Source organism: Pelophylax lessonae (genome assembly GCF_965119305.1).
Source record: "Pelophylax lessonae genome assembly, chromosome: 6".
Lineage (NCBI taxonomy): Eukaryota > Metazoa > Chordata > Amphibia > Anura > Ranidae > Pelophylax > Pelophylax lessonae.
The window spans coordinates 81796832-81805544 of record NC_138773.1 but is presented as its reverse complement, the minus strand read 5'-3'; positions in this window follow the sequence as shown (position 1 = coordinate 81805544).

Here is an 8713-nt window from a genome sequence, read left to right as displayed (position 1 = left end):
CACAGCCTCTCACATGGGCGCCGGAACCGGAAGTCCGTAATTATTTTAACATGGTAAAACATACACATACATTAACCACTTAAGCCCCGGAAGATTTTACCCCCTTCCTGACCAGGGCCTATTTTGCGATTCGGCACTGCGTGATTTTAATGGACAATTGCGCGGTCGTGCGACGCTGTACCCAAATGAAATTGACGTCCTTTTTTTCCCACAAACAGAGCTTTCTTTTGGTGGTATTTGATCACCTGTGCGATTTTTTGATCATGCACTATAAACAAAAAAAAGAGTGACAATTTTGCAAAAAGAACAATATTTTTCACATTTTTTATATGAAATTCCCCCCCAAAAACATGTAAAAATCAAAATTTTTTAACATTTTAGGCCAATTTGTTTTCTGCTACATATGTTTGGTAAAAAAAAAAAAAAAAAAAATCGCAAAAAGCGTATTTTGATTGGTTTGCGCAAAAGTTATTGCGTTTACTAACTAAGGGAAAGATTTTTGTCATTTTTATTGTTTTTTTTTTTTTAACGAGTAATGGCGGCGATCTACCATTTTTTTTGCGGGACTGCGACATTGTGGCGGATAGATCGAACCCTTGACTGACATTTTTGACACTTTTGGGGGTACCAGTGGCATTACTACAGTAATCAGTGCTATACATATGCACTGTTACTGTAAAAATGACACTGGGAGCGAAGGGGTTAACTTTATTGGAGAGGGAGGGGTTAAGTGTGTCCCTAGGGACGTGTTTCTAACTGTGATTGGATGTGGCTTCGTGTGTAACAGCACAGATCAACGGTCCTACATAGCAGGACCATATGATCTGTGCTTTTACACAGGGAAGAATGACAGGCGGCTTTGTTTACATTAGCCACCTGCCTTTCTCCCTCTCCACCCGACGATCGCGAGTGACCGGCGGACATGGGGTCCGCCGGTCACACGCGCAGGCTTCTTAGGGTACAAGCGGTGCGCTCGCCCCCTATTGGCTCCCAGGCTAGTGACGTACCGGTACGTCACTTTGCCTGGGAGGGGCTGACCGCCGCCGTATATAGTCGGGCGGCGGTCGGCAAGTGGTTAATTGATACAACAGGCTTAACATCAGCCCCCCCACAAAATCCTACTTCCTAAACAAAAACAGGATCAACAGTCCAACAGTCCAGCAATAAAAATCTAACAAAGGATATAATCTTTTTCTGCTCTTTACAAAAGAAAACAAAAATTGGCGTTGTAGTTTATTGTTTTAATTTTGTTATTTATTATTTTAATATTTTAGTAAGCACAGGGCTTTCAAAAGCTGGATTTACAGCAGTTCATCTATTCTTCAATATATAGATGTACAGTATGTATGATTTACACAGGAAGTATGTTCTCACTTAAAGAGATATTTAAAAAATCCATGTTAATGCTTAAAAATGTACAAAAAAAGAAATGTAAAAAATAATGTAAGAAGCGTTTAGAGATGTTGCTGGCCAAAATTAGAATGAGACACAATCTTTTTTTTCCAAATAGTGCTTTCAAAAACTAAGACCCGGTCCACACTAGCGCGACTTGTCAGGCGACTTGTCAGCCTGACAAGTCGCGCTCCCTCGCGGTATATTGACCGCTACAGGACCCGTTCTAATAGGAGCGACACAAGTCGCTCCGACTTAGAAAAAGGGTCCTGTACTACTTCGGGGCGACCTCGGAGCGACTTGCATAGACTTCCATTATGTGAAGTCCATGGAAGTCGCTCCGAAGTCGTGATGCATGGCAATGCACAAGTCGCCCTCGAAGTAGTACAGAGTCGTGTCGCCTTAGTGTGAACCGACTCTAAAAGTATACATGGACAAATAACTTAATAACTAAACATATTTAATATTAGTGAGGCAAAGAGCTTCTCAATTTCACTCACAAATATTTACTAGCGGCATCCATTCCAAATTATTGTAGACAAACATGGAAGAAATCCCTACAAGGGATTTCCCCAATGGAAAGCGGGGGAAAGGGATGTTTGTGATGCCTAAAAGGTAGCTAAATCCGTATAGGGTATATGAGGCAGTAGGTATAAAAAAAAATTAACTTTATTTCAAAACTTCATAAAAATCTTATATATAACTTTTCAAAGACATTCAAGAGGTGCATAGCATACATTTGTATAAAACATAAGTACAATGTCACCTACCTACTGCCTCATATACCTGTAGCAGACTGTCATATTCTAATAAGGTAGATTTACCCCCTGGTTTCTGTGTGTGTGTGTGTGTGTGTATGAACCTTTAAGACTGCTGCAGCAGAGGTCAGCCTCTCACAGGAAAAAGAAGAACAGGAGTGTGTGAAATGTAGTTCTGAACTGTAAGCAGACTGTTGTTTGGACTGCAGATGAAACTACAATCCCATGATGCAACAGGGGGAAAAGGGAGGATCAGAGCAGAGAGACACTTGCCTGCTTCAAGGATATCTCTCTCTTAGCTTCGGGCTTTCAAGAAGGACAGATCGGCCTGCAGGTGTGCTGAGACACGGACTGTTTTTGAGGCCTAGTGGATGAGGCTTCAGTAGCGCGGATGCTGGTGTTCGCACAGTGGTGGATGTTACAGTGGAGTAACTGACCGAGTGGAAGGACGCCCGGAGAGCATACCTCCCAACCGTCCCGGATTGGGCGGGACTTTCCCGCATTCAGACCTGTGTCCTGCTGTACAGGCTGTTGTCCTGCATTAATCCTGTTGATTATAACTTTTACCTCAATAGGACCAGCAGGCAGCAGTGTGAACATCCAGCATAGGGTGGGATTGGCAGACAAGCCAGGGAGGTGTGCCCTGTGCAGCTATGATAACAGACTTCAGCTGTCAAACCTAAGCTGTGATGTCGGGTATGGGCGGGACTGCTACCCAGACCCGCCCCCTTTTTCAGGCAAGCAGTGTACAAGAAAAGAGCGCTGGGACAAAGCTGCAAAAGGTCAGGATCAGTTCTCTATTTCCCTCCTCAGGGTTTTTTTCTGTGTCAGTTAGCCTTGCACTACTTCACTAGCTGAAAATGAAAGTAAAATCTCTCTCGCGGCTCTTTAATCATCTTCCCTGCTCTGCACTACAATCGGGACAAGTGCTGAACTGGCTGACTGCAGCGTGTTCAAGGGGAGGAGGGGGGTGAGCTGCAGCCTAATCCTAATCTCCTACCTGCTGGAGGAATTCAGGAGCCAAGAATGAGTGTGTACTTAGTGCACTGAAAGGGTAAAGAAAGCTGTGACTGCTTTGGATACAAGAGTCATTTACAGAAAAGTGATGAGGGCAGAGGAGAGAGGGCTGTGGGGGGGGGGGGTGAAGAAATTATAGCTGAGGTATGCCTAGCACTCTCCTGTACATACCAGGACCCTATACTCTGTACATAGCACGTCGTCCAGTGGCGGCCGGTGCATTGGGGGCCCAGGGGTGCCGCCCCCCTATCCATGCGTTCGCCCCCTAATCTACATGTGGGGCGCCGGACGCATGGAGTTCAATGGGGGTTTTTTTTCTGAATCACCTGATTAGAGCCAGAGGCTGGTCACTCTGCATTGAAAGAGGGCACGCTGTGGTCACTCTGCATTGAAAGGGGGCACGCTGTGGTCAGTCTGCATTGAAAGGGGGCACGCTGTGGTCAGTCTGCATAGAAAGGGGGCACGCTGTGGTCAGTCTGCATTGAAAGGTGGCACGCTGTGGTCTCTCTGCATTAAAAGGGGGCACACTGGTCTCTCTGCATTGAAAGGGGGCACGCTGGTCTCTCTGCATTGAAAGGGGCACGCTGGTCACTCTACATTGAAGGGGGCACACTCTACCTTGATTACTGAAGGCCCCTTTCACACTTTTGTGACCTCAAAGTCACGCAATTTTTACAGCATTTTTCTGTTTGCGCCCCCCAAAAGGGGGCATGTGGGTTGGACGGAGCTGGGGTGGGCATATGGGGTGAATGGAGCTGGATGGGGGGGGGTGTATGGAGCTGGGCTGGGCATTTGGAGTGTTTGGAGGTTGGATGGGTGTTTGGGATAGATAGTGCTAGGGTGAGCATTTAGGGTGGATGGAGCTAGGGTGGGCATTTGAGGTGGATAGAGCTACTGGGGGCATTTGGAGTGGATGGGGGGTGTATGGAGCTGGGTGGGCATTTGGGGTGTATAGAGCTGGGGGGGGGGTGGATGGTGCAGAGTCCGACCCCTGCATTCTGTACATTACATACTCCTGTCTCCTGCATTCTGTACATTACATACGCCTGTCTCCTGCATTTTGTACATTACACTCTCCTGCACTATATACACAATACTGTACATTATATACTTCTCACCAAAGTCTTCATTGTCTCAACAGTTGCTGGTTGCTATGCAGTCTCTGACTATTTTAATGAAGTTCTTCTTTAAAGTAGGCTGAGCAATCAAAGCATATTTTATGAGTACTAGGAAGTCTGAGTTTTGTTTACCCTATCCCTTAAGCCCCTCCCACTGCTAAGCAATTGGCCACACCCACAATTTGCGCGCGCCACAGTTTTGTTTCTCTTTCAGTGTCCCTCATTGCAAAGTTCAAAAGTTGGGAGGTATGGAAGAGGCCGTGAGTGTCGCTAAGCAGAGCCGGAACTGTTTGGTGAGCGGAGCTCCCGGTATTGGGGGAGAGACATCCATCATCTACATCTGCATATATCACATCTTTAGACTGAGTCAGGGCAGAACTGTTGAACTATGTGAGTAGCAGGCCATATTAAGTTCTGAAATCTCCACTGGACACTGCAGATATATATATAGTGCGTAGTGGGTGAACCATTTTTATTTGGATTACAATTACTTCCCTTGGATTGATTGATGATTTCTTGCCGGTGAAGACTGGGAGGCCTCACTCTCCAGGAAACTCTTGCAATTAAGTATAAAGGGGGCCCCCGTTAGTACACAGAGTGCACTCTGATATTTAGTAGTGTTGTTATACTGTTTATTTTACAGTTATTCTCTAAGTACAGTCAACCTAAATCTGTGGTCACTCTTCATCTACTTAAAAATTCAGTGTGTTTATATTGTTTCAGAATACAATCCACTAGCATATATATGTATGTACATACATTATATATATGTGGTTTGTATTCCAGATCCTGAGTACTGAACTTTACTCAAGTTATTGGTTGAGGATTCAGGAATTTAATTTGGTTCTCTTTATCTTTAACTCCTGTCGTCTTGATTTTGTAACTGCTACACTTTAATTGTCTAGTAAACTGTTAAACTGGTGCTTCATTGTGTCTAAGTGTATTTCCTAAAGGTGCATACACCCAGAAAATCACCAGGTGTGCCAGAGGGAAGGATCTTGGGGGTTGAAAGGCGGAGCAAGGAACCCGTTTTACTTCAGCGGTTCCTGAGGAGGTAGCGCTACATACCCTATACGGATTTAGATACCTTTTAGGCATCACAAACATCCCTTTCCCCCGCTTTCCATTGGGGAAATCCCTTGTAGGGATTTATTTCCTGTTTGTTTAATATTAGTGATGATCGTGCCTGGGGTGTTCCCCTTATTGTGCCTGTAAAGTAGCGCATCTGTACGATGTATGTAGCCTGCTGCAGCAATACTGACATTTCTAAAGGAAAAAATGTCATATACAAATATACATACAAACTTCCAATGGCATGTACTTGTCATAAAGGGAAAGAAAAATACGGCCTTGTTTGTTGGTGGTGCCTGAACACCATAACCCCTCGCAGTTACTCTTGCTGGGTGCAGGAACGGGCCCTGCTGTTATAAATTCCATGCAAATTTTTAAATTGCATGTATTTGGCATACAGGTGCAGAAAAATTGGGCCTTGGTTGTTGGTGAAGCCTGAACACTGCAACCCCTCGCAGTTACTCTTGCTGAGTACAGGAACGGATCCTGCTGCTAAAAATTCTATACAAATTTAAAATCGCATGTACTTGTCATACAGGCGCAGAAAAATTGAGCCTTGGTTGTTAGTGGTGCCTGAACACTGCAACCCCTTGCAGTTACTCTTGCTGGGTGCAGGAACTGGCCCTTCTGCTAAAAATTCCATACAAATTTGAAATCGCATGTATTTGTCATATAGGTGCAGAAAAATTGAGCCTTGGTTGTTGGTGGTGCCTGAATATCGCAACCCATCGCAGTTACCCTTACTAGGCGCAGGAGCGGGCCCTGTTTGTAAAATTCCATACCAATTTGAAATTGGCAAAGATTAAGTGTTGTATGTGTTCTTATCAGTGATCAAGTGGGGGCGCTGTGCTGTCATCTGACCAGGCCAAGGTTGGGTGTCGGCTATGCAACACCGGAGTGATGGGGACCTGAAAGGTTAGTATTGGCAGGAACTGAAACTGAAATTGGGCCTTTGGTGTTGGTGGGGCCTGAACACCATAACCCCTCACAGTTACTTTTGCTGGGTGCAGGAATGGGACCTGCTGGTAAGAATTCCATACAAATTTGAAATCGCATGTACTTGTCATACAGGTGCCAAAAATTGGGCCTTTGCTGTTGGTAGTGCCTATCCATCATAACCCCTCACAGTTACTCGTGCTGGCCGCAGGAATGGGACATGCTGGTAAGAATTCCATACAAATTTGAAATCGCATGTATTTGTCATAGAGGTGCCAAAAATTGGGCCTTTGCTGTTGGTGGTGCCTGAACACCATAACCCCTCACAGTTACTCTTGCTGGGTGCAGGAACGGGACATGCTGGTAAGAATTCCATACAAATTTGAAATCAAATGTACTTGCCATACAGGTGACAAAAATTGGGCCTTTGGTGTTGGTGGTACCTGAACACCGTAACCCCTCACAGTTACTCTTGCTGGGCGCAGGGCACAGGGACAGGGCCTGCTGTTAAAAATTACATCCGAAATTTAAATTGTATGCACCTGTCATACAAGTGCAGAAAAATTAGGCTTTGGGGGTTGGTGGTGACCTAAACCAAAAACATTGTGTGAAGCTAGCAGAATCAAGGTGGAGGAATAGGATAGGCAGCATATGTAGTCTTCAAAGAATGGCAGACCTCTAGAAAATTCAATCAGTTACATCATCATCAGGGCCTTGATAGTTGCTGTTAATGCGGGACTGATTCATTTTGATAAAAGTCAGCTGGTCAACAGAGTCTGTGGACAGATGCGCTCTTTTGTCTATCACAAAACCTCCAGCAGCACTGAACATTCGTTCGGAAAGCACACCATAAGCAGGACAGGCCATTAGCTCCATTGCATATTGAGCAAGTACTGGCCAGTGGTCCATCGTCAAGACCCAGTAACCCAGTGGATGCTCACTTGGAAAGGTCTCCAAGTCTGATGATATATGATATGATGGAGACACAGCTGATGGTTGCTTTACCTTACAGCCCTGGGTGCTGTTGAGGACTAAAGAACTGTTTAAAGGCATCCGTCAGCCAGCCGCCTTCTCCACCGCTCCGTGTCTGGAAAGGTGTTATACTAATTTTTTTTCAAGGCCTCCTCAAGATGTTTCATCCTCTGTTCCCTCTGCAAAGGCAGGATGATCTCTGAAACTTTACCCTTGTAACTTGGATCAAAAAGGGTTGTCAACCAGTAATTATCCCTCTCCTTGATAGCATCCCTCTCCTTGGGTCACTAAGGATGACATTGCCAGGAGCAACCTCTCCCCAACCACGTACAACTCCTTGGGTTTCTGGGGAATGACAGCCATGCCTTGAAGACTGCTGTATGCTATTCTCTACATCCATGCTGCCGCAATCCTCCTCCTCCTCCTCCTCCTCTTCCTCTTCCTCCTGTGTGTTTTGTGGCCCTGCAGGAATGATATCTGCATAAAGGGGGCCTTGTGAGGAAAGGAAGTCCTTCTCTTCCTCCCGCTGTTCTGTCTCAAGTGCCCTGTCCATGATTCCATGAAGTGTGTGCTCCAGCAGGTAGACTAGAGGGATAGTGTCACTGATGCATGCATCGTCCCGGCTCACTATCCTGGCTTCCTCAAATGGTGACAGGACGGTGTATGCATCTTTTATCAAAAGCCATTGGCGTGGCGAAAAAAAGCCAAGCTCCCCTGACCCTGTCCTTGTGCCATACTCACACAGGTACTCATTGATAGGGATGATCGAACGGTTCGGGTCCACCATCGGTTCGGCCCGAACATTGGGTGTTCGAGGTTGGGCCGAATTTAGAACTTTTTGCCCAAAAAGTTCGGAATTCGGCAACCAGAACCGACCAAAATGCAATGCTTCAGGAAATGGGCTTTAAAAGCCCGTGATTGGACCAGAACCATTAGCAAAAGCCAATTGAGGGGGCAGGAGAATGCTAGGAATGTGATTGGAGTGACTAGGGGGTCCCTAGACCAATCATTAGTGAATACGCCCCCCAGTATAAGATCGCCCCCGCCATATTCCTAGCATTGTTATACTGGACATGGAAGAGAGTGGAAGCAGTTCTGTTAATTTTACTTTAAAAGTGTCATTTAGCTATTTATTAGTGTGAGGAAAGGGATATCTAGTGTAGTTAGAGTGCTCCTTTACACTTAAGTTAGCTTCAAAAATTTAGTTTCTGTAGGGAAAGTGTTAAGTGTAAGGGGACCGTAGTGTAGTGTAGGGTTAACTGGCAGTGACTGCTATGGCAGGGTGACAAAACCCTTCCATAGCAGGGTGACAGCTATAGAGAAATGATCATTTCTCTGAATTGCTTCGGGACAGGAATATGGCTTCTCACCAGCCAAGCATTTTTTATGCTGCAGGGGCTGCCACTGCCAGTGCTTTTTTGAGGACATGTTTGATGTCAGACATGACAT